The 27,027-nt window shown below is 42.8% G+C and overlaps 1 protein-coding gene across 3 annotated transcripts in view; it reads left to right on the forward strand.

Annotated features, from left to right (window-relative positions):
• SOAT1 (sterol O-acyltransferase 1) overlaps positions 1-27,027 on the forward strand; it is a 1,410,727-nt gene that overhangs the window by 1,352,585 nt on the left and 31,115 nt on the right. The window lies entirely within an intron of this gene.

Genomic DNA, 27,027 nt, shown 5'->3' on the forward strand with positions numbered 1-27,027 from the left:
TTAGCAAAGCTGTGTGTGTGTGTATTGTACCAGAGTCAGGTGACCAGAGGTGATGTCATCCTCTAAACAGCATATGGTTTCTTTGGAACCCTCACAGCAGCACTTCAGAATCTGACAGGAAAGATTTCTGACAGGATATATGTCTCGCATATCAACACAGACAGAGAGAGAGACATTATCTGGCATTTGCTGTGGTAAGACGCTCAGCACACATCAGCTTGCCTTGCTTTAGTAAGTAGTCAGGGAACAATAATTCTTTAGTTAGTCAGGGACATTTAAAGAGAATAGTATTGTTTTCTGCATCTGTGAGAAGCTGTCTAATGCATTATTTTATATATCTCTGTGATTGAAACACTGTTGGTTATTTTATTCAGTATTCTCCTGTTTTCTGTTTTATTATTTATCATTAAATATTTCAATACCTTTATTTGAGGCTGGTCCTTTAGAGAATACTGTTAACATTTTGAGAGTACTTATGCTGGATGTTCTTCATGTTTCACTGTTGGCAGTCATTACATTTGGGTTTTCTGCTTGCAGGTAGCTCTCAGTCCGCCTGATTAACAAAGTCTTGGGTCCTGCGTCGGTTGCTGTCCCTTCTTCCATGACATCAGGTCGTCAGGGGTATAAAACATGCAGCCGACACCATTACATCAGTCTTTCTTGCCGTGCGGTGCCCGAAGCAGAAGCAGTTCACAAGTGCCGGTCGGCTGACTCCTGAAATTTTCATTTTCAAGTTTCAGAACCGACGTCTTTAACTAAAGCTAAGTACCCGGTTGGGGAAACTTTTTCTTGCTCCTTACCAATGTCAGTAAAAGTTAATAATTGCATTACTTGTGAAAAGCAAATACCTCATAAAGATTTTCATTCGTACTGTATTCCTTGCCTAGGCCCTGACCACAACGTACCTTGCTGTCAGTTTTGTGCTCTATTTAATCAGCGCACTATCCGTCATCTGTATATTTTCGCCTCTAAATATTTCGGTTCTCGGTTTAATTATCCAGAAATGTCGTCGGTTAGCCATCCGACTACCGGGATTTCGAAAAAATGCAAAGATAAAGACAGAGACAGGCCGCCGAGGTCCAAAACTGCCGATGACGCTTCTCCTAAGCCAGTCGCCAGTTCACCGGTACTCAGTGAGGCACTTTCGTAGCCCCTGATGTTCATCGTGTTTCACTGTTGCAGTCATTACTCTTGGGTTATCCTGCTGGCAGGCTACTCGCAGTCGGCCCGAATTCCAAAGTCTAGGTCCGGCATCGGTTGCTGTCGCCTCTTCCCTGACGTCAGTGCGCCAGGGGTATAAAAGATGCAGCGGATGCCATTTTCTTCAGTCTTTCTTGCCGCGCGGTGTCTGAAGCAAAAGCAGTTCGCAAGTGCCGGTCGGCCGACTCCTGAGATTTTCACAGACGAATTTCAGATCCAAAGTCTTCATTAAAGCTAAGTACCCTGTTGGGGAAACTTTTTTCTTGCTCCAGACCGATGTCAGAAAAAGTTAACAATTGTATTTCTTGTGGGAAGCAAATACCTCATAAGGATTTTCATTCTTACTGTATTCCTTGCCTAGGCCCTGATCATAACATTGCTAGCTGTCGGTTTTGTGCTAGATTCAACCAACGCACTATTAAGCGTCGGTTTGATTTTACTTTTCATTACTTTGGCCGCAAATTCAATTTATATAATGCCGTCGGAAGAGCCGACGACCTGAGTTTCTAAAAAATGCAAAGACAAGGACAGGCATCTGAGATCCAAAACCGACGATGAGGCTTCAGCTAAGCCAGTCGCCGGTTTGCTGGTTCTCAGTGAGGCGCATTCGCAGCCCCTGACGCCCGCTACCTCAGAGCCACAGGCTGCTGACGACTCCCACGTGGAGCCAGCTAGGCCTCTGGATACTCAAGGTATTGGACACTCTGAAGTCATTCCCTCACATGGGTCCGGAGCCGCTGAGCAGGCATCGGCTTCTGAGGGTGTTTTCAGACCTACACAGTTATATGTAAAGCCTACTTCAGCTTCTAAAGCAAAGACTAAAGCAGCTTTAAAGACAAATAAACAAGTACAGCATTCTCCAGGACAAACTTCCATGCCTAAGAAACAGATGCTCAAAATGGCTGAAGACCTTATTACCTTGATCAGGGGTTCCCATCCCCCACCAGATAAGAGGCCTAGGCAAGAGACAGACTATGACTCTTCAGATCAGGTTTCCATTTCCTCTGATTCCTCTTCTGCACAGGAGTACTCGCTTCCTCCCTATGAGGATTCTGATGCTGAAGAATCTATCCCTTCAGCCTGTCCTCCTGAGGATTATTCTTTTGGGGAAACCCTGCATACCATGAGGGAGCACTTCCACTGGGAAAGCCAAGAACTACTCAGAATCAAAGAAAAGGCTTAGAGATTTTCTTCTACTTCCTCAGCACAGGCCACTTGCTATTCCCCCTGTGCTAGACATTGTAGATGATGTATTTACAGAATCTGGCCTTTCTCCAGATTCCTTACCTCTAGCTCCTGTTAAACCAGACAGATACTACAGGGTTCCAGATTCAGATATTTCTTTATAAAAACCCTGCTGTTGACCCAGAAACTATTTCTCAGGGTCCCAAAAGGGTTAAGGCCGCTACTGCAAAAAACCCTATCCCTTCTGACAGGGATTCAAGGGCACTAGACAGATGGGGGAAAAAGGTTTACACTTCTGCTACTTTGGCCGTGAGGGCTTTAAATTGTCAATTTCACATGATTAAATATCAGCAATAATTAATGTCACTGTTAAAACAGAAAATGTTGGCCAACTCTGTGCAGAAAATAAGGAAATACAGGATTTATTGCATGCAACTGAACAAGTGGGAAAGCATACTTTGCAATGTGGTTTTGATTCACTGGAGACCTCCTGCAGGGCTGCAATGGGTTCTGTCATTAGAAGACATGCTTGGTTAAAGGAACAAAATCTGCCTGATCATGTTAAAGCAAAATTATTAGATGCTCCATTACAACATGATACCTTATTTGGTGTTAAAGCAGAGGAGGTTTTAAAGAAAATGGAGGATAAAGCGAAATCAATGCAAACAGTAAAGGATTTCTTACAGGTTCAGCCACCAAGATTTAGCAGGAACTGGCTTACAAAAAATTGGTCCTTTCCAGTGTCAGACAGGCCACAAAGAGGCAGATACAGATGCCCCAGAGGCAGATCACAGCCCCAGGGCTCATACAGGCCTAAACATTGGGGTGCTTCTACCTCCAAAGCTGGAGAAGACAAAGCACAGCCATACAGCAAACAGTCGCAATGACTTGCTTTTACCAGCACCAAGCACTTATCTTCTTGCAGCCCCCTTAGGGGGAAAACTAGTACTTTTCTCTCAAAATTGGCACATGATCACCCAGGACAAATGGGTATTAAATATAGTGTCCCAAGGCTACAGGTTCCACTTTCACACCCTGCCAAAGGCAAAAGGTATTACAAACGTGCCCCACAATCAATGGGCAGAGGCACAAAAACAAATTTCGTCCCTTATGGACATGAGGGCCATTCAGCAAGTACCACAGCAAGAGCAGGGACAAGGATTTTACTCAAGACTTTTCTTGGTACCCAGAAAGGACAAAGCCTGGAGACCAATACTGGACCTGTCTATTCTAAACACATTTTTGGAAGTCCCAACATTCAAAATGTTAACTCTGCAGCAGCTTCTGCCCATGCTGGGCAAGAAGGCTTGGCTTGTAACTTTGGCCCTTAAAGAGGCATACCTGCATGTCCCAATCAGACAATCCTGCAGAAGATACCTCAGATTCATAGCTGGCTCACTGCACTACCAATTCTCTGCACTGCCCTTTGGCTTATCTACTGTGCCCAGGGTCTTCACAAAATGCTTGGCACCAGTAATTGCATTTTGCAGACAAAGAGGAATCCAAATATATCCTTACTTGGACGACTGCCTTATACAAGCAGAGAACAAGGACACATTACTAAAGCATCTGGCGTTCGTAAAAAGATTATTAACTTGCCTAGGGTACACAGTAAACGAAAATAAATCAAAACTAGTACCCTCTCAAGAGATAATATTCCTGGGTGCAAGCTTAAATACAACTGCCCAGATGGCTTATCTCACGCCAGACAAACAAAGGCAACTGACTTCTTACTTCAAAATGTTGGCAACAAAAACCCAGTTATCTGCAAGAAAAATTCTGCAGGCTTTGGGCTTCATGGCATCCTTTATTCTGTTAATTCCATATGCCAGACTGCATATAAGGAAACTTCAGTGGTACCTAAAAAGTGTCTGGACTCAACATTGTCAAAGCTTGGAAGCATTAATTTCACTCATTCCTTGCCTGCAACAGGAGTTTCGATGGGCACAGGCCTGTCACCTCAACAAGGGACAGCCATTCACTCTACCCACAGCCAGGCAGTCAATAACAACAGATGCATCAGATTATTCCTGGGGGGCACACATGGCAGGAAAATGTATTAAGGGCACATGGTCCACAAGCCAAATGCATCTACATATCAATCAAAAAGAGATGCTGGCTGTTCAGAATGCCCTAACAACTTTCAAGGACCTACTTTATCCAGGACAACTACTAATAAGGATGGACAATACTACAGTCATGTGGTACATAAACAAGCAGGGAGTCTCACATTCTTATTCCCCTCTGCAGACAAGCCATGACTTTGTGGGGCACAGCATATCAAGTACATCTGCAAGCACATTTCCTGCCAGGAAAGAACAGTACTGCAGACTAACTAAGCAGAAACTTCACGGATCCCCACAAATGGAAACTGGATCCACAAGTCTTCAGCATGATAACAAAGAAATGGGGATGCCAGACATAGATCTATTTGCCTCTCCTCACAACTGCCAACTACAGAGATTCTGCACAAGGACTTATCACAACCAAGCATGGAAAGTGGATGCTCTATCATTCAGTTGGAAAAACCTAACAGTATATGCTTTCCCTCCTCTGCCTCTCCTCCCCAAGCTACTCCTCAAGGTCAGACAAGAGAAGCCAAAAATGATTCTGATTGCCCCAGACTGGCCATGCCAGCACTGGTACCCAATTCTAAAAAACTTCTCTCAAGGCCCAGCCTGGACATTGCCTCTAATTCCTCACTTACTGACCCAGCGAAACAATCAGATTCTGCACAGCCAACTCTGGACCCTGAATCTGGCAGCATGGCTAATAATGTAACCATTCAAAACCCCCCTCTCAATAAAGCAGTGATGGATGTTATTTTGGAGGCCAGGAGGCCCAGTACCAGAAAATCTTATGCACAAAAATGGAACAGATTCTGTGTTTGGAACCAGGCACAAGGAATTGACACATCTGTACCAAATATTCCTCAGATTTTACAATACTTAACTGAGATGCTGGAGAAAGGCCTATCCTTTTCATCAATTAAAATTCATGCCTCAGCCATTTCAGCTCATTACAATAGGGAACTTCCCATTTTTTCCCATCCATTGCTAAAGCAGTACCTCAGAGGGGCCAAAAACATAAGGCCTCCAAGGAGAGCCCCAATACCAGCATGGGACCTGAATTATGTCTTGGAAAAACTCACACTGCCGCCTTTTGAGCCAGCCAGTGCAGTTGATATAAAGTTTTTTATCTTGGAAAACAGCTCTGCTCCTCGCAATAACCTCTGCAAGACGAGTTTCAGAGTTACAGGCACTCATGGCTGTGGAACCTTTCCTCATTTTCCATCCGGACAGGGTTTCTCTAAGGACGAACCCAACATTTATGCCTAAGGTTGTGTCCAGTGTGGCCCTTAACCAAACCATTCATTTGCCTACTTTTTATCCAAACCGACAGAATAAGAGTGAGAGACTTCTGCATTCTTTGGACATACACAGACAACTATGCTTCTACTTGGACAGAACTAAAGCTCTCAGAAAGACTGAGCAACGTTTAGTGGCATATGCTGCAGGATCACAAGGAAAAGCCTATCTCAAAACAGACCATTTCAAAATGGATAGGCCACTGCATTCGTTTTTGCTACTCACAACACAGCAAACCAGTGCCCAAGGGCATTAGGCCTCATTTAACCAGGGCAGCAGCCACTTCAGCAGCCTTTCTCAGAGAAGTACCAACCAAAGACATTTTAGAGGCTGCAACTTGGAGTTCAGTGCACACTTTTACAAAGCACTACCATTTACCTCTCTACTTTAAATCCAGAGCAGGCTTCGCCACTGCAGTTCTGCAGGGCCTTATAGCCTCACCTAATCCTATTTAGGCCCAACCACCCAACCTCAGCTTTGGGATTCAACCCAAGAGTAATGACTGCAACAGTGAAACACGATGAACATAGTACAGTTGTGTACCTACCATAAATGTAGATGTTCGAGTGTATTCACTGTTGCAGTCCAGGTTACCCTCCCACCATCCCCCTTTTCTTTGCTGGGACTTACCTATTCTTCTCTATCTCATACAACCTATGTGGTATATTTGCTTGTAGATGAAGGAAATGTTTATTTTACTGCATGCATAATTATTGGCATAATTTTTTAGCCTACCATTTTGGGGGCACCTGACATCTGGGGCAAGAAAAACTGAAGAAAATGGCGTCGGCTGCATCTTTTATACCCCTGGGCGTACTGACGTCAGGGAAGAGGTGACAGCAACCGATGCCGGACCTAGACTTTGGAATTCGGGCCGACTGCAGGTAGCCTTCCAGCAGGATAACCCAAGAGTAATGACTGCAACAGTGAATACACTCGAACATCTACATTTATGGTAGGTACACAACTGTACTATACCAGTTACTTCTGATTTGCAGGCCTCTACTGAGACCCATTCAGAGTCCGGTATGCCACGAGATGCTTCAACTGTGGAACCTGTGGATATCTCTACCTTGGATGGGTCCAGAGCCGCTGTGCAGGCACCGGCATCTGAGGGTGTATTCAGGCCTACGGACTTGCATATTAAACCGATGCCGCCTCCTTTACTTAGGCCTAAATCTTGAACCATGCCTAAAAAATGACTCGCAGACCACATGCTCAGGCCTCTATGCCTAAAAAACAAATGATGAGAATGGCTGAAGATCTTGTAACCCTAATCAGGGGTAGCCAACCCCACCCCCCTTCTAAGAGGCCTAGGACTGAAGTTGATTATGAATCTTCTGATCAGGATTCTGTTTTTTCTGATTATTCTGATGATCTGGATTTGCCCTTATCTACTTATGAAGATTTTAATGCAGAGGACTTCATTCCTTCTGCTTCCCCTCCTGAGGATTTTTCTTTTGGGGAAACCTTACATACTCTAAGGGGGCATTTCCACTGGGAAAGTCAGGATTTTTCTGATTCAGAAAAGAGGCTTAGGGATTTCTTACTCCTGCCTCGGCATAGGCATTAAGCTGTTCCTCCTGTACTAGACATTGTTGATGCTTTCTCAGAATCTAATTTGACCCCTGGTTCCCTGCCTCCTGCAACCAGAAAACCTGATGGATACTACAGGGTTCCTGATTCACACAAGTTCCTTTTTAAAAATCCTACTGTGGATCTAGAGACTATTTCACAGTGACCCAAGGGCATTAAGGCTTCTACTGCTAAAAATCCTACCCCTTCTGATTAGAGACTCCAGGGCGCTGGATAGATGGGGTAAGAAGGTTTACACTTCTGCAACCTTGACTATTAGGGCTTTAAACTGCCAGTTTCATACGTTAAAGTATCAGCAACATGTTATTGGATTGCTTAAACAGAAAATGATGTTGATTCCTGACTCTGTGGAAAATAAAGAATTATAGGATTTAATGCATTCTGCTTAACAAGTTGGAAAACATACTTTGCAGTGTGGTTTTGATTCATTAGAGGCCTCTTGCAGGGCTGCTGTTACGGGGTCTGTGCTCAGAAGGCATGCTTGGCTTAAGGAGCAATCTTTGCCTGATCATGTTAAAGCTAAATTGTTGGATGCTCCCTTAAATCAGGACCGCCTGTTTGGCAACAAGGCTGAGGAAGTTCTTAAAAAGATGGAAGATCAAGCTAAATCTATGCAAACTTAAAGATTTCTTACAAGTTCAGCCTCCTAGATTTAGTAGGCACTGGCCCTCTAAGAATTGGTCCTTTCCAGCCCCTTCCTGGTCTTCTCAAGCCAAACCCAGACACAGCAAAACCCCCCGGTTTCAGTCCCAGGGGACACACAGGACTAAGCAGTGGGGGGGGCCTCCACTTCCAAATCTGGGAGTAATAAGACTCCCCCCTATGGTAAACTGTCTCATTGACTTCCTTTTAAAATTTCCAAGCACTTATCAACTGACTGCCCCTTTGGGGGGAAAGATTGCTCTTCATGTAAAGAATTGGGAACTCATTACCCAGGACAAATGGGTTTTAAATATAGTGTCCCAGGGGTACAGATTTCACTTCCACACGTTGCCAACAACAAGCGGATGGCTGGAACTACCCCCAAATCAGTGGGCAGAGGCCCAAAAACAAGTACTTTCTCTCTTATGCATGGGGGCTATTCAACTGGTACCAGAAGAGGAAAAGGGACAATGTTTCTACTCAAGACTTTTCCTGGTACCCAGAAAAGACAATTTGTGGCACCCTATCCTGGACCTGTCTACTCTAAACATCTTTTTTGGAGATTCCAAAATTCAAGATGCTGACTCTTCACCAGTTGCTCCCTATGCTAGGCAAAGACTCCTCATTGGCAACACTAGATTTAAGGGAAGCATACCTGCACATCCCAATCAGGGAATCTTGCAGAAGATAGCTATGCTTCAAAGCAGGCTACACCACTATCAGTTCTCTGCACTGCCCTTTGGCTTATCTACTGTGCCCAGGCTATTCACAAAGTGCCTAGCTCCAGTTATTGCATTTTACAGGCAAAGAAATATTCAAATATACCCATACCGGGGCGATTGTCTAATTCAGGCAGAAAGCCAGGACATACTTTTGAATCATCTGGCCTTTGTTCAAAGGGGTTCTAACTTGTCTGGGGTACACCATAAACTAAAAGAAATCACACCTGGTACCCTGTCAACAAATTATATTCATGGGAGCAAGCTTGAATACAACTTCCCAGATGGCTTACCTCACGCCACAGAAACAAATTAATTTGACAACCTACTTCAAACAAGTGGCCTCAAAAACCCTGCTATCTGCAAGACAAATAATGCAAGCCTTGGGGTTCATGGCCTCCTGCATTCTTCTAATTCCATATGCAAGACTGCATATGAGGAAACTACAGTGGTATCCAAAAAGCCTATGGTGTCAACATTCTCAGGATCTAAAAGCAATGATTCCTATCATACCTTCCATACGCCTAGAGTTTCTTTGGTGGGCAGAGGCCTGCCACCAAAACAAGGGACTACCTTTCACACCACCCCCTGCCGCCCAAACCCTAACAGACGCATCAGGCTATGCATGGGGGGCTCACCTGGCAGGGAAGTGCATTCAGGGCAAATGAAACTCAAGTCAGATGCACTTGCATATCAATCAAAAATAAATGTTAGCTGTACAGAATGCTCTAACAGCCTTGAAGGACCACATTCTTCCAGGACAACTAATGGTAAAGACGGTCAACACCACTGTTATGTGGTACATAAACAAGCAGGGGGGTACACATTCTTACCCCCTCTGTAGACTAGCCATGGCATTGTGGAACACAGCCTTGAGTGCACCTACAAGCTCAATTCCTGCCTGGAAAATTAAATACACTGGCAAACAGACTAAGCAGAAACCTCATGGACCCACACGAGTGGAAACTGGAACCAAGGATTTTCAGCATGTTGACAAGCAAATGAGAAGCCCAGATATAGACCTGTTTGCCTCTCCCCAGAACTACCAATTGGACAAATTTTACACAAGGTCTCTTCACAAACAAGCCTGGAAAGTGGTTGCTCTGTCTTTCAGCTGGAAAAAAACTATCAGTCTATGCCTTCCCCCCTCTGCCTCTACTCTCCAAAGTACTACTAAAAATCAAACATCAAACCAAGGATGATTTTGATTGCTCCAGACTGGCCGTGCCAACACTGGTACGCCCTCCTGCACAGTGTGTTACGGTTATCCCCATGGCACCTGCCTCAGACTCCTTCCCTGTTGTCTCAGCAGGAGAACCCAGATTCTGCACCCTCAGCTTTTAACACTGAACCTTGCAGCCTGGCTAATTACATAATCTCTCCTTTACCATCCCTCAGTAAACCTGTGATGGATATCATTTTAGAGGCAAGGGGGCCTAGTACTAGAAAATCTTATGCTGAAAAATGGAAAAGATTCTGTGCCTGGAACCAGTCTCAATTGATGAGCACAGCAGCGCCCAATTTACCTCAGATTTTATAATACTTAACTGAGATGCTTCACAAGGGCCTGTCTTTTTCCTCCATTAAAATCCATGCCTCAGCCATTTCAACTCATTATAACACAGAACCTCCCCTCTTCTCTCATCCACTGCTCAAGCAGTTCCTCAGAGGGGCCAAAAATTTGAGACCACCCAGGAGAGCTCCAACCCCAGCCTGGGACCTTAACTTTGTTTTGGAGAAACTCTACCTCCTTTCGAGCCAGCTGCTACTGCAGACTTATAATTTCTTTCTTGGAAAACAGCTTTTCTTTTAGCAATCTCTTCAGCAAGAAGGGTATCTGAATTACAGGCCCTTATGGCAGTGGAACCTTTCATCATCTTTCATGCGGACAGGGTGTCCCTCAGAACCAATCCATCCTTCATGCCCAAGGTGGTATCCAGTGTGGCTCTTAATCAGTCCATTCATTTGCCAACCTTCTTTCCCAATCCACAGAACAAAGGGGAATGGATACTGCATTCCTTAGATGTGCACAGACAACTTAGATTCTACTTGGACAGGACTAAACCTCAAAGGAAATCTGAACAACTGCTGGTGGCATTTGCTGCAGGGGCAGAGGGGAAGACTATTTCAAAGCAAACCATTTCTAAATGGATAGGCCATTGCATTAATTTCTTCTATAAGTACCATGGAAAACCTATCCCCCAGGGGATCAGACCTCACTCCACCCAAGCAGCATCTGCCTCTACAGCCTTTCTCAGAGGCGTCCCTACCAGGGACATACTTTTATATTTAATTGCTTCCCATTAGGGGGACACCTGACATCTGGGGAAAGAAAAACTTATGTAATGGCGTCAGCTGCATATTTTATACCCCTGACGACCTGACGTGCAACCGACGCAGAACCCAAGACTTTGTTAATCAGACCGACTTTGGGCTACCTGCAAGCAGATAACCCAAATGTAATGACTGCAACAGTGAATACACTCGAACATCTACATTTATGGTAAGTGTACACAACTGTACTTTTTAGTGACACCATGGCCGCTCCTGAAGGGCTTGCTGCTTTGGTCACATTCTACCATTTTTATTAGTATTACTTTTATACAGTATAATTGGGTACCCTTTGTAAGAGCCTTAGGGTAGCTGACTGGTGGTAGGCATGATTACCTCAAGAGTCTGGGCAGAAATGGGCACAGCTAGTAAATCTGTGCCACCTTTTCCCATGTGTGTGTGTGTGTGTGTGTGTGTGTGTGTGTGTGTGTGTGTGTGTGTGTAAAACTCAAATATCCAAGTGTGTGTGTGTGTGTGTGTGTGTAACTCAAATATCCAAGAGTGTGTGTGTGTGTGTGTGTGTGTGTGTGTGTGTGTGTGCGTGTGTGTGTAACTCAAATATCCAAGTGTGTGTGTGTGTGTAACAAATATCCAAGTGTGTGCGTGTGTGTGTGTAACTCAAATATCCAAGTGTGTGCGTGTGTGTGTGACTCAAATATCCAAGTGTGTGTGTAACTCAAATATCCAAGAGTGTGTGTGTGTGTGTAACTCAAATATTCAAGTGTGTGTGTGTGTGTCCGTGTGTGTGTGCGTGTGTGTGTGTGTGTGTGTGTGTGTGTGTGTGTGTGTGTGTGTGTGTGTGTGTGTGTAACTCAAATATCCGAGTGTGTGTGTAACTCAAATATCCAAGAGTGTGTGTGTAACTCAAATATCCAAGAGTGTATGTGTGTGAAACTCAAATATCCAAGTGTGTATGTGTGAGAAACTCAAATATCCAAGTGTGTGTGTGTGAGAAACTCAAATATCCAAGTGTGTGTGTGTGTGTGTGTGTATGCGCGAAACTCAAATATCCGAGTGTGTGTGTGTGTGTGTGTGTGTGTGTGTGAAACTCAAATATCCAAGAGTGTGTGTGTGTGTGTGTGTGTGTGTGTGTGTGTGTGTGTGTGTGTGTGTGTGTGTGTGTGTGAAACTCAAATATCCGTGTGTGTGTGTGTGTGTGTGTGTGTGTGTGTGTGTGTGTGTGTGTGTGAAACTCAAATATCCAAGTGTGTGTGTGTGTGTGAAACTCAAATATCCAAGTGTGTGTGTGTGTGTGCGCATGTGAAACTCTCATATCCAAGTGTGTGTGTCAGCTACTGAGAACAGGGACATAGAGCTCCAAAGTGATCAGTGTGGAGTTTTGCGTGGGTCTGGAGAGAGAAGGAAACTCCAGCCACAGGTCTGGAGCATGCTTTTTATGTGCTTTTAAGGGAAATTGTGCTTGGGGCAGGGATCTACATCTGAAAATACTGTGTTAATCCATCTTTGCTGTTAGTGACCGTCCCTCACTGGAGCCAGTAGTAAGGATCGAGTCTCTTTGATTGCTGGCCCAGAGTAGGGAACCATCTCATATTGGTGGCAGCTGGGTGAGATATTAATTGAACTTCAGTAGCCGGTGGGCTGTTGTCACTGAAGGTGTGCGTACTGTCAGCAGCTACAAGGTAAACATACAGAGCTTCATTTTCGCAGGGAAAGCAGGCAAGGATGTCAGCAAAGGATTAGCAAGCTGACAAAGAACCAGTTGGCCAAGGTGTGCAAAGCTGAAGGACTGGTGCTTGCCAACCTGATTAAAGAGGAAGTAATTTCAGCCTTGGCCACAGCTGCAGCATGGACCAGCAACTTGGAGGACAACCAGGCTGGTGATTGGGATGTGCAGCCTTCAGAAACAGGACAGTTCCCATTTTCCTCAGAGGATTTAAAAGTAGTCTGGAGTTAGAGACTTGAACTGAAGATGAATCAGATGGAATTAGAATCAGCGGAGAGACTGCAGTGTTTGGAGGTAGAAGACAGAGAGAGACTCCGGCATTTGGAAGTTAAGACAGAGACTGCATTGCTTGGAGGTCGAAGAGAATGAGAAATTGTGGCATTTGGATACCGACGAAAAGGAGAAACAGTGCCAGCTTGAGAGGGAAATGCTGACTCTTCGGCAGGGTCATGGAGGTAATGGGGAAGGGAATAACCGAACCCCAAAAGCAATAAAGGTCAGTAAATTTCTTCCAGAGTTTCCAGAGGGTGAAGATTTTGATAGTTTTATTCATGTATTTGAAAAGGTATGTAAACAGTATAATGTTGACCAAAGGCTCTGGGTACCGTTCCTGACCTCCTTACTCTATGGTAAAGGTGTAACTGCTGTTTCTAAATTGTCTGATGTTAATTGTGTAAACTATGCTAAAGTAAAACGATGCTTACTGGAATGTTTTGAGGTAACACCTGAAGCTTACAAAAAAGTTTCTTGAGCATAGACACAAGGCAGATGAAAGTGTATGTGATTATATTACTGAGTTTAGCAATCTCTTCAGCAAGAAGGGTATCTGAATTACAGGCCCTTATGGCAGTGGAGCCTTTCATCATCTTTCATGCGGACAGGGTGTCCCTCAGAACCAATCCATCCTTCATGCCCAAGGTGGTATCCAGTGTGGCTCTTAATCAGTCCATTCATTTGCCAGCCTTCTTTCCCAATTCACAGAACAAAGGGGAATGGATACTGCATTCCTTAGATGTGCACAGACAACTTAGATTCTACTTGGACAGGACTAAACCTCAAAGGAAATCTGAACAACTGCTGGTGGCATTTGCTGCAGGGGCAGAGGGGAAGGCTATTTCAAAGCAAATCATTTCTAAATGGATAAGCCATTGCATTCATTTCTGTTGTAAGCACCATGGAAAACCTATCCCCCAGGGGATCAGATCTCATTCCACCAGGGCTGCTTCTACTTCAACAGCCTTTCTCAGAGGTGTTCCTACCAGGGATATTCTAGAAGCTGCTACCTGGAGTTCAGTTCATACCATACCTCTCAACCTGAAAGCATCAAACAGCTGGACAAGGCCCATGAAAAATAGGTACAAATCTGTATGCTGATTAACATAAAATTTGCATATATAATTATGTAGCCACACCCACTCCAGTGGAATTGTGGAATTGTGGGATACCAAATTTCAAACGCAAACTGAAGAACAGACCACCGAAATATGACACCAGAGTCCCTCTGCAGCCATTCCAATGTCTCATCACCTGGCTATTTCACCCCATTTACCATATAAACACTAATGTGTGCATACTGCTTTACTTCTACAATGATTTGTATTTTATTTTTACATTTTATAGCACAATGCACAAACATTAATAGACATATGCTAATTAAACAAAGCAATACTGTCTCACAATGAAAACAGACTTGGCATTAAAACTTCTCTGCCCTTGAAACTCACATTCATTGTAACAGCATTGAAGCCCACACCATATCCAAAGAAAATGCATCTGGCCAGTGGTGGATAAAGATTACCTTTGGGCTGTTTTCAAGTCATTGGCCCCTTGCACACAAAACATACACGTGTTCTTTAATACACCTTCTCGACTTTATTAAATTATATTCCTTGTACAATACAGCACACTTATTAGAGCGCATTTTAAATTTATTGTTTGAACATTTTTCCAGTAGGCAATGAAACAAAATGCATGAACCAATAATGACAAAACTGCCAAAGTCAGAATATTTCCATCATAAAATCTACTTCCACACCCACACAATATATAAATAAATGACAGTAGTGTAAGCCATAGGCATCTTGTACAGCTTCTTGCACTTATTTTCAATTTCAGTTTTTTTGGGGTGGGGGGAAAAAGGCCAAAAAACAGTGACACATTTTAAACATTGCTTGTATAATTTTGGAAGGTTGCTAGAATAAAATGTGTTACTACCATAAACAATTGCTAGAATAAAAGGTTTTGTGTTGCCATTTATTTTCTGAATATGAAGTCTGAAATTCAAATGACCGTCATTAATTTAGTGAATTCAACCCTTCAGTGATTTCTTTGCCATAAAAATCCTGAAAACCACAGATTTTATAAGGAACAGATAAAAACTATGAGGCATAAATTCACAAGTGGTGGCTATGGACTTTAGGCTCTTTTTACCTTGTACTCAAGGTACAGGGTTTGAGCCTGAGTATCTCTAGCCACCAGGTGTATTACAATTGGAGCATTTACACACACACACACACACACACACACACACACACACACACACACACACACACACACACACACACACACACGCAGTTTATGCAAGCTCTGTTTCTATTCGATATCAATATAATGTCAGCAGCCAGAAAAGCAGTTTATGCAAGCTCTGTTTCTGTTCAATATAATGTCACCAGACACACACAGCTCTGTTTCTGTTCAATACACACAACCCTCTGAAAAAACGGACACAGCTCTTTTTCTTTTCAATATAATGTCACCAGCCAGAAAAGCAGTTTAACGGACACACAGCTCTGTTCAATACACAAAACTCTGAAAAAACGGACACACAGCTCTGTTTCTGTTCGCTGAAAAAAAAAACGGACACATAGCTGTTTCTGTTCAATATAATGTCGCCAACCAGAAAAAGTTTTAACAGACACGCACACAACCCTCTGAAAAAAACTAAGAACCTACCCTTCCGAATGCAAGCTCTGTTTATGTTCAATCAGCAGTTTAACGGCTCACTCCAAAAGATAATGTCACCCAGCCAGAAAAGCAGTTTAACGGACACACACACAACCCTCTGAAAAAACTAAGTACCTACCCTTCTGAATGTAGTCCTTCTGTATGGTATGTAATGCAAGCTCTGTTTCTGTTCAATCAGCAGTTTTAACGGCGTGCACAAAAAGATAATGTCACCAGCCAGAAAATTCAGCAGTTTAACGGCTCGCACCAAAAGATAATGTCTCTGCCAGCCAGATATGTTCACACAGCAACTTAAATGCAGCCAAAAGATAATGTTTCCCCACTCTCTATTTGAACAGCCAGAATGCAAGCTAGATTCCGACAGGCTGATAGCCCTCACGGAGCTGACGTCATCACGCACATGATGGCGTCAGGTCAAAAACCGGAAAAAAAATAAAAATTAAAAGCTGAAAAAAACTCTGAAATGAAGGGTTGCCACTCTGGAATCGTGGCACCCCATTATTTGAACCCCAAAACTCGGTACAAACCGAGTAATTCTGCTGTTTTGCAGGGTCTTACAGCTGGTCCTAATGCTGTATAAATCCATCCTTCCAACCATAGCTTTGGGAATCTACCAAAATGTAATGACTGCAACAGTGAAACATGATGAACATAGTACAGTTGTGTACACTTACCATAAATGTAGATGTTCAAGTGTATTCACTGTTGCAGTCCTGGTTACCCTCCCTCCAGCCCCCTGTTTTTCTCTTACTATACCTCTGCTTTCTTTTACTATGCTTAAAAGCCTTTTTGGTGCATTTGCTTTTGTCTGAAGGTATATTTTTGTGTTTTTAATTATATATATATATATATATATATATATGTGTGTGTGTGTGTGTGTGTGTGTGTGTGTGTGTATATATATATATATATCTCCTCATTTGGGGGGCACCTGACATCTGGGGCAAGAAAAACTGATTTAATGGCGTCTGCTGCATGTTTTATATGATGACCTGATGTCATGGAAGAAGGGACAGCAACCGACACATGACCCAAGACTTTGTTAATCAGGCCGACTGAGGGCAACCTGCCAGCAGATTACCCCAAATGTAGTGACTGCAACAGTGAATACACTCGAACATCTACATTTATGGTAAGTGTACACAACTGTACTTTGTCTGGAGACAGCAAGGGTACCAAATTATCACCGAAGTTTGTATCCTATCTTAGTGGATGGAAGACAGACCACTGCTAAGTGAGAGACAGCCTCTGACATAACCCTTGTGAAGCCTGCAGTGATTAAAAAGGAGCATTACTTGCTTGGGCCGTCCACATTGGTCAGAGCTTTAGGAGGAACCCCATTCCAAATACCTTTGGCCAGGGGTCACCTTGACTGGGAGGGTGGAAAAGGAAGCAAGCAGGTAGGTGTGTTTGAGGCTATCCTTGCAGATGCCTTGATAGGGAATGATTTTGATAATGCAGTACCTTGTGTGCACATGGTTACACTGTCAGGCCTGGAGAAAGGCGTGTGGGTCAGGTAGCCTTGGAGAGACCCAGATAGAGCCCACACCTGAGGCTGGGGTTGGTGAGGTGCCCTGTAGCAGTGAGCCTGAAAATGAACCACAGATGCTGGTAGGTGCTGATGTTCCTGTGGACAGGGTGACTGCAAGGGCTGAAGTGAGTGGTAGTACCCATGCTGACAGTGAGGCACCACTGTAGGAAGAGAACAGGCTTCCAGTGGAAAGGGAGCTGGGAATGGTCACAAAAGTAGAATTGAGACAGGCTCAGGTTTTGGACCATACATTACGAGACTTGAGGGGGAGGTAGCTAAGGAGACACCTGATTCTCAAGGAAAAGGGGAGACTGTATACTGGAACAAAGGGTTACTGTATAGAGAGTGAATCCCTGAGGGAGGGCTAGAGGGTGAGGTAATACAGCAGTTGGTAGTGTCCAGAGCCTACTGTCTGGCATGTCTAGCCATAGCCCATGACATTTCTTTTGCAGGTCTTATGGACATAAAGCATACCAAGAGATGTATTATGCAACATTTTTATTGGCCTTGGATTGCAAGGGATGTAACAGGACATGTGAGCAGTGCCAAAAGTGCAAGGCAGGAGACAAGGTCTAGGCTTCTTTGATGTCTTTGCTTGTGATTGAGGAGCCATTGCAGAGGGTGGCTATGGATATTGTAGGGCCTCTGATTACTCCAGGTTGCACAGGGAAGAAGTATATGCTGTTGTAGTAGATTATGCTACTACATACCCTGAGGTGGTGGCTCAGTTCTCTGTTCAGACAGAGAAAGTGGCAAATGCTTTGTTAAAGATTTCCATCAGGGTACTTTTCCCGAGAGAAATACTGACTGTCAGAGGTGCCAATTTCATGTCAGACCTGCTGGTTTGTCTGTGGAAGCACTGTGGGGTGAAGCACCTAAAAACCATCCTCAGACTAATGGTCTGGTGGACAGGTTAAACTCTACACTAAAGACCATGCTATGTGGGAATTAGCACACCAGTTTGAGATAGTGGGGCAAATATTTGCCCCATCTGCTGTTTGCATACAGAGAAGTACCCCGGTAATCCACACTTGTTTCACCCCTTGAGTTACTATATGAGCATAGGGTGAGGGGGCCTTTAGATTTGATTTGTGATGAGTGGGAGGGTATGTATGAATTCCATAAGGGGGTCTGTTGTGGCATATGTCCTAAACTTTAGGACAAGGTTTAGGGAGCTCATGGGCTTGGCCCAGGAGAACCTGACAGGAGCCCAGCAGCAGAATAAGGTCTGGTATGACATGAATGCTCAAGAGTATGCTGTGGGACAGCAGGTTTTGGTGCTCATTCCTGTCGGACACAGTAAGCTTTAGGCAGCTTGGGAGGGACCCTTCGAAGTGGTAAGGAAGATCAGTGATATTAATTACATGTTAAACCTGCTAGGCAGGAGGCAGGGGCACAGCTTGTACCATGTTAACATGATGAAGCCTTACTATGATAAGGGTGGCCCTGGTGATGAGTATTTTCAGTGGATGGCAGGAGGAGTCTGAGGGGAATCTGATTATCACAAATCAGACAAGGAAAAACAGACCAGATAGAGTAGTGTGGACCCCCCCAGCCTGTGAGCAGGCATTCCAAAAGCTTAAAGGGGCTTTGGGAGGACCCCCTTTGTTATCCGGTCCAGATTACAGCAAAGAATTTGTTGTGCAGGTGGATGCTTCAAACCACGAGGTGGGGGGGGGGGGTTATACTTAGCCAGGTTTCCACTCAGAGAGAAGAATACCTGGTTGTATATCTCAGCCGTAGGCTCCCAACACAGGGAGGAATGTTATACAGCTGTAGGAAAAAGAACGTCTAGCCATAGTATGGGCACTGCAGAAACTTTAGTCTGATCTGTATGGAAGGAAATTCACTGTGGTTACAGACCACAATCCCTTAACATGGCTACATCAACCCAGTCATCAAAATGCCAAGTTATTAAGATGGAGCCTAGGGTTGCAGACATATATAATGACTGTGACACCATAGTGAGGTCAGCAGTGCCAATGCAGATGGGCATTCAAGACCGGGTATGGGTTAAGGTGTTCTCAGACAGGCCCATTTCTCTCAAGCAACATTTTTCCAGGGTCACATGAAACACTAGCTTGAGTTTTCAGAAGGGAGGAGAGATGTGATGTCATGATGTAGTGCAATCTGTGCCAGGGAGAGTAGGGCAGTAAATGTGTAGATATGCCAGCATACCTAGCTGGAGGTTTGCAAAGAATCTTGTTGCTAGACTATCACACTGATTTGTATTGATGTTCGAGTTAAAATATATTTGTAAAGTTGTATTGTAACTAATCAAATGTTTGTTTTGTCAGAGAACCCTGGAATGGTGGAATGTTTAAAATTCTGTTATAGATTTCAGATGCTGCCACAGGTATATGTGTGTGTGTGTGTGTGTGTATTGTACCAGAGTCAGGTGACCAGAGGTGATTTCAGTTTCTAATCCAGCATCTGGTTTCTTTGGAACCCTCGCAGCAGCACTTTAGAATCTGACAGGAAAGATTGGTGATAGGATATATCTCTCTCACATCCACACAGACAGAGAGAGATGTCATCTGGCTTTTGCTGTGGTAAGACATTCAGCACACATCAGCTTACCTTGCTTTAGTAAGTACTCGGGGAATAGTAATTCTTTAGTTAAAGGACATTTAGTGATAATAGTTTAGTATTGTTTTCTGCATCTGTGGAAACTATCCAGCTGTGTTCTTTTTTTACATCTCTGTGGTTGAAACGCTCTTGGTTATTGTATTCAGTATTCTCCTGTGTTCTGTTTTATTATTTATCATTATTGTAATTCATTTCATTGTAACTGGTCCTTTAGAGAATACATCTTTAGAGTACTTATGCTTGTTTTAGTGACACTGTGGCCGCTCCTGAAAGTGTTGCTGCTTTGGTCACACACTACCATTTTCATTAGCATTAATTTTACACAGTGTAAGTAGGTACCGGTACCCTTTGTAAGAGCGGCATTGTGATTACCTCAGGGTCTGGGCAGAAAGGGGCACAGCTAGTAAATCTGTGTCACCTTTTCCCAGGTGGGTATGTGTGTGAAACTCAAATATCCAAGTAAGTGTGTGTGTGTGTGTGTGTGTGTGTGTGTGTGTGTGTGTGTGTGTGTGTGTGTGTGTGTGTGTGTGTGTGTGTGTCAGGTACTGGGAACAGGGATACAGAGTTCCAAAGTGGTCAGTGCGGAGTTTTTTGTAGGTCTGGAGAGAAGGAGAGTCCAGCGCCAGGTCTGGAGCATGCTCCCTATGTGCTGTTAAGGGAAATTTTGCTTGGTGCAGGGAGCTGCATCTGAAATTACTGTGTGAATCCATCTGTGCTGTTAGTGACCACCCCTGGTGAGGATAGAGTCTCCTTGATTATTGGCCCGGAGTAGGGACCCGTCATAGTCTATCCTCTTGATCATGTTGCCACCTGTAAAGAGCCTTCATTCAGTACTAGATTCATAGAAAATGACTTTTGAATTGGCTGTACAAAGTTCTCAAAGACATTAACTAGTGACTGTGGGATACAGGGGGTTCATTGCTGGGCTCTTCTCAACAAAGTTTGTAAAGCACTGACTTTGACTTGTTAAGAAGTTGTTGGAATACTGCAGAACACCTGATCCTTGTGGACACTGCCCACGCCTGTAGGAAGTAGCAAGGTTATGGGAGTGAATAAGATCAAGTCAGAACTTTTCTAGAGGTGAGATAGTGTTGGGATTGTTTTTTGTAGTGCTGCATTTTTATTGGTACATGGAAGATGGAAAAGTACCGTCTAATAGACAAATTGTAGTGATGGTCCCAATTTCATAAAAATCAGGACAACTGGGTGCATTTTCAGTTTAAGAAAGGATCATTTATTTCAGCTGGCTTGGAAAAACACTGTGGAGTCCGATTAAGGAGGAGCAGTACATGTTAGACTGCAACTGTGGAATAATGGATCAGTTCTCTGTCCTCACTACTGGAGGGGATCTAGGGGAAAAAATGTGATCAAGAGGAAAATGTAGTTGTCTTGACTGCCTTAATGACCAGGATTTTTAAGCCAGTGTTTGTGTATCAAAGGACTGTTTTTGAAGTGCCCAGTATCTGACTGTGTAATTGTACATTTGTTTGCATTCTAGTGTTCAAATTCAATAGCAGTGTATCATTTTAATTTAAGGTTTAAGCTTGGTGGCTAATATTAACATTACATGTTCATCTGCAGCATTTTTTACCTGTGGATCTCACATGCGAAACTAAAACTTTACACAGCAGTTTAGCTGGAAGAGAACTGACAGCAAACTGATGTCTGCAAATAGCATAAATTAGTGGAGTTGCAGGTTGCACTGTTGTGTGACTGTGAAGTTAGAGGGAGTGTGGGAGGAAAATCTACATACATGGGGTACAGGGGGCATATCCACCTACAAACACTTTTTATTTGTTATTGTGTAGTGTTACTTGCAAAATTAGAACATTTCCAGGTCTCGGTGCATATGTATGTAAATTCAACCTTTGTGTTTTGTCAAGACTGCAGACTTTTAATAAGGGCATTCAGTGTGTTGTGAAGTTAATCTTGTGATATTCAGAAAGGTAGTTTTTTTGTGGAAGGATGCTTGAACAGCACTGGGGTCTTAAGTAAACTCTCAGTTAACCAGCACCCATGGGGAATGGTAGATGCTGGATAACTAGTTTCTGGTTGCTTGAGAGTTACTATTAAAAACAGGCTAATATTGTACCCTGTACTATTTGTTTGGTTTGACTTGTTCTTAGGTTGGGGAGAGAGGGAATTTATTCCTGTCTTCCTTTTTAAAACTCTAAAACTCTAAGGTATGTTTCTGCAGGGTGGAGGAAACAAAGTTCAACATATGAAAATTGTACTGTATTTCTTCAGTTTTGTTTTTCTGGTTGCTTGAGTTCCGGTTAACTGAGAGTTTACTGTAGATGGTTTGTTTATTCGCAGATTGTGGGGGGTTTTTTTCTGCTTGAGCTAGTGGCAGTTTGGGGAAGGTGCCCTAAAGATTTCAGCCATTCTTCTCAATCTGCAGGACATGTTTTTCCAGAGTTACTACAGTTACATAGATACACACATCTGCAGGGTGGGGGAAACAAAGTTCAACATATGAAAATTGTACTGTATTGCTTCGATTTTTTCTCTTTTTTTTTTCCATAATAAATTTTTATTGATATATATTTTCAAAATACAATAAAATCACACACATAATTCACTACTATTACTATCAAAACTATATACAATATCTACATGAAATGCTTCCATATAAAAATCGTCATTATTCCAAAAAAGAAGACACCAGGGAAGAAAAACAAAGCCAAAACATTTGTAGAAGTACTTTGCATCCATACATATCATACATGTTTTCAAAACATTGTTTCCTCCACATATATATATATATATCCAAACTTTAATATATTCCTAATAACAGTATTATGCTAATATAATGTTAAAAACCTTTTCCCATATTTTCGGGTTATTAATATTTTTGTTACTTTGCTTCAGGAGTAATTTATGTGCTAATATATGCTTTATAGCCACAAGCTTGAAATTATCCCATGATGTCTTGTCTGGTTCTAACCAATTTGTAGCTATATATAACTTCATCAGCAAAAAAATATTCATACATATTCTAGTTTGTGACCTAGAGAGCTCTCTTGGAGGAACATGTAGAATCATAAATTCCCATGATAACGTTGAACTTTGATAACCCATTTTTGTAGTTGTGTTCTAAGAGAGTTCCAAAGTTTATATATACACTTGCAGCTCCAGAACATATGAAGAAGATCCGCCGTTTGATTTGTGCAATATGGACAAGTTGGAGAATTCCTAGGATTAAATTTATGTAACCTAAGACGAGTATAATAAGCATTATTCCAAATCATCAACTGCTTATACATCAACTTTTGAAAAGAGACCGATTTTATTGTTAAATCAATTGCTTTTAATACCTGATTATCTGCTACTGTCATTTTGTTTACCCAACACCCTGACAACAGAATTTTATACTGGAATTTTAAATCTTTAATTAATTTATTTGTTGTTGTTATAAATTTGACCTCCTGTTGGAGAGCCTGCCACAATTCAGAGCATTTATCCACAATTCCAACTACCGGTTTAAAGTTTTCAAAATGACTCAGAGCAAGTTCTCTGATTTGTCTCATGACAACCATATAACTCTTAGGAAGATTCAATTCTTGCCTAACTTGCGAAGCCGATAAATGAAATTTATTAAAAACATCAATCGGAGTCAAATTAACTATTAATGGGAATTTACTAAGATCAATCAACTGATTATTTAGTTTAAAATTGGGATTCCTATGGAAAGGCTGAAAAACCATAATATATTGCAACAAGTCTACTGATTGGAATAAATTTTACAAAGATGACACATATATTTTTAAGTGGTCCATAATCCCATACTTTATCAAACTACTTTTATCCAAAAAGGGTAAAGCTTTAGGATTTATGTTCCGATCTAGAATATGCTTGTAAGATTTTGTTTTTCTAGTTGCTTGAGTTCCGGTTAACTGAGAGTTTACTGTAGATGGTTTGTTTATTTGCAGATTGTGTTTTTTTTTTTTTTTTTTTGTCTGCTTGAGCTAGTGGCAGTTTGGGTCTATGGAAGGTGCCCTAAAGATTTCAGCCATTCTTCTCAATCTGCAGGACATGTTTTTCCAGAGTTAACACAGTTACATAGATACACCCATTATAAATAGTTTACAAATGAGCTTCAAGTATTATTCATTTTGAGATGAAACCTAGCTCAAATGCAAAAGCAGAGCATTCCCTGAAACTGGGAACAGCTTTATCTCTTTCAGAAACCTAGCTAGCAGTACCACCAGGAGACAGATGCCTTCACTCAACTCAAAATGCACTAAGTAGCCGCAAAAATCTTTGGAACCTCATTAATGACAGCACAGGACCTGCTGCATAACCCTGATGATGTTCTTCATGTTTCACTGTTGCAGTCATTACATTTGGGTAATCTGATGGCAGGTTGTCCTCAGTCGGCCTGAATAACAAAGTCTTGGGTCTTGCGTCAGTTGCTGTCTCCTCTTCCATGACGTCAGGTCGTCAGGGGTATAAAACATGCAGCCGATGCCATTTTATTCAGTCTTTCTTGCCGTGCTGTGCCCGAAGCAGAAGTAGTTCGCAAGTGCCTGTCGGCCGACTCCTGAAATTTACGCATTTGAGTTTCAGAACTGAAGTCTTCAAACTAAAGCTAAGTACCCCGTTGGGGGAAACATTTTCTTGTTCCTTACCGATGTCAGTTAAAGTTAATAATTGCATTACTTGTGGGAAGCAAATACCTCATAAGGATTTTCATTTGTACTATATTCCTTGCCTAGGCCCAAATCACAATGTGCCTTGCTATCGGTTTTGTGCTAGATTTAACCAATGCACTGTTAAGCGTCGGTATATTTTTGCTACTAAATATTTTGGTTCAAGATTTAATTATCCTGAAATTTCGTCGGTTAGCAATACGACTACCGGAGTTCACAAAAAATGCAAAGAAAAAGACAGAGACAGACCGTCGAGGTCCAAAACCGACGACAAAGCTTCTCCTAAGCCAGTCGCCGGTTCGCTGGTACTCAGTGAGGTACTTTCGCAGCCCCTGATACCCGCTACTTTGAGTCGCAGGCCTCTACCGAGACCCATTCGGAGTCAGGTATGCCACGAGATTATCAGAGTATTGAACCCGTGGATGTCTCTCCCTTGGATGGGTCTGTTGCCGCTGAGCAGGCACCGGCTTTTGAGGGTGTTTTCAGGCCTCAACATTTTTATATTAAACTGACGCCAGCCTCAAAAACAAGGTCAAAAACATCTTCTATGTCTAAAAAACCAATGCATGAGCCACGTGCTCAGGCTCCTTTGCCTGAAAAGCAGATGATCAAAATGGCTGAGGATTTAATTACCTTAATCAGGGGTTCCCAACCCCCCCCCCCCCCCCCCTGCTAAAAGACCTAGGCAAGGCACAGATAATGAATCTTCAGATCAGGTTTCCATTTCTTCTGATTCCTCTTCTGATCGGGAATTTTCTGTTCCACCCTATGAGAATTCTGATGCAGAGGAATCCATCCCATCTGCATCTCCTACTGAGGATTCTTCTTTTGGAGAGACTTTGCATACTTTAAGGGAACATTTTCAATGGGAGAGTCAGAACTTCTCTGAATCAAAAAAGAGGCTGAGGGTTTTCCTCCTTCTTCCTCAGCATAGGCCTCTGGCAATACCTCCTGTATTAGACATTGTTGATGTGTTTTCGGAATCAAGCATGGCTCCTGATTCCCTGCCTCCGGCTCCTAGTAAGCCAGACAGATATTACAGGGTTTCTGACTCCCACAAATTTCTATTCAAAAATCCTGCTGCTGATCCTGAGACTATTTCTCAGGGTCCCAAGGGTGTAAAGGCCTCTACAGCCAATAATCCTACCCCCTCTGACAGAGATTCCAGGGTGCTGGATAGATGGGGAAAGAAGGTTTATACGTCTCCAACCTTGGCAATCAGGGCCTTAAACTGCCAGTTTCATATGCTTAAATATCAACAGCATGTTATGGGCTTACTGAAACAGAAAATGATGTTGATTTCTGATTGTGTGGAAAATAAAGAATTACAGGAATTATTGCATTCAACAGAACAGGCTGGAAAGCATACTTTGCAATGTGGTTTTGATTCCTTCGAGGCCTCTTGTAGGGCCACCGTTACTGGATCTGTGATTAGAAGGCATGCCTGGCTCAAGGAGCAAAATCTGCCTGATCATGTTAAAGCTAAATTGCTGCATGCCCCTTTGCAGCATGATAATCTGTTTGGTAATGAGGCAGAAGAGGTTTTAAAGAAAATGGAAGACAAAGCTAAATCTATGCAAACTGTAAAAGATTTCTTGCAAGTGCAGTCACCCAGGTTCAGTAGACACTGGCCTACTAAAAATTGGTCCTTTCCTGTGTCCAACAGAGCCACTCAAGGCAAATCCAGGCGCTCAAAAGGCTCCAGATACCAATCACAGGGTTCTTACAGGTCAAAGCAATGGGGTGCCTCCACCTCCAAAACTGGAGGAAACAAAGCACAACCCTACAGTAAGCAGTCTCAATGACTTTTCCTCTACCATCACCAAGCACTTATCTTTTGGCAGCCCCCTTGGGAGGAAAACTAGCACTTCATGCTCAAAATTGGCAGTTAATTACCCAGGACAAGTGGGTATTAAACATAGTATCCCAGGGTTACAGATTTCATTTCCATACTTTGCCAATTCCAAATGGATGGCCGGATCTGCCACACAACCAGTGGGCAGAGGCACAGAAACAAGTCATGTCCCTCATGGATGTGGGGGCTATTCAACTGGTACCAGAAAAGGAAAAAGGGCATGGTTTTTATTCAAGACTTTTCCTAGTATCCAGAAAAGACAATTCATGGCGTCCAATATTGGACTTATCAATTTTTAACATGTTCCTGGACATTCCAAAATTCAAATGCTGACTTTACAACAGTTACTGCCTATGCTAGGCAGGAATGCTTGGTTAGTAACTCTAGACTTAAGAGGCATACCTGTGTATCCCAATAAGGAAATCATGCAGAAGATACCCCCGCTTCAAAGCAGGTTTTTTGCATTACCAATTCTCTGCACTGTCCTTTGGCTTATCTGCTGCACCCAGGGTCTTTACAAAGTGCCTGGCCCAGTAATTGCATTCTGCAGAAGCATTCAGATTTATCCTTATCTGGACGACTGTTTCATTCAAGCAGAGGACAAGGACACTCTTCTTCAACATCTGGCATTTGTAAAAAGGCTTCTAGCATGCCTAGGGTACACCATAAATGAAAATAAATCACAATTGGTACCCTCTCAAAAAATTACAT

The sequence above is a fragment of the Protopterus annectens genome, chromosome 10.part0 (assembly GCF_019279795.1).
Source record: "Protopterus annectens isolate FY-2018-M chromosome 10.part0, PAN1.0, whole genome shotgun sequence".
NCBI classification, from domain to species: Eukaryota; Metazoa; Chordata; order Ceratodontiformes; family Protopteridae; genus Protopterus; species Protopterus annectens.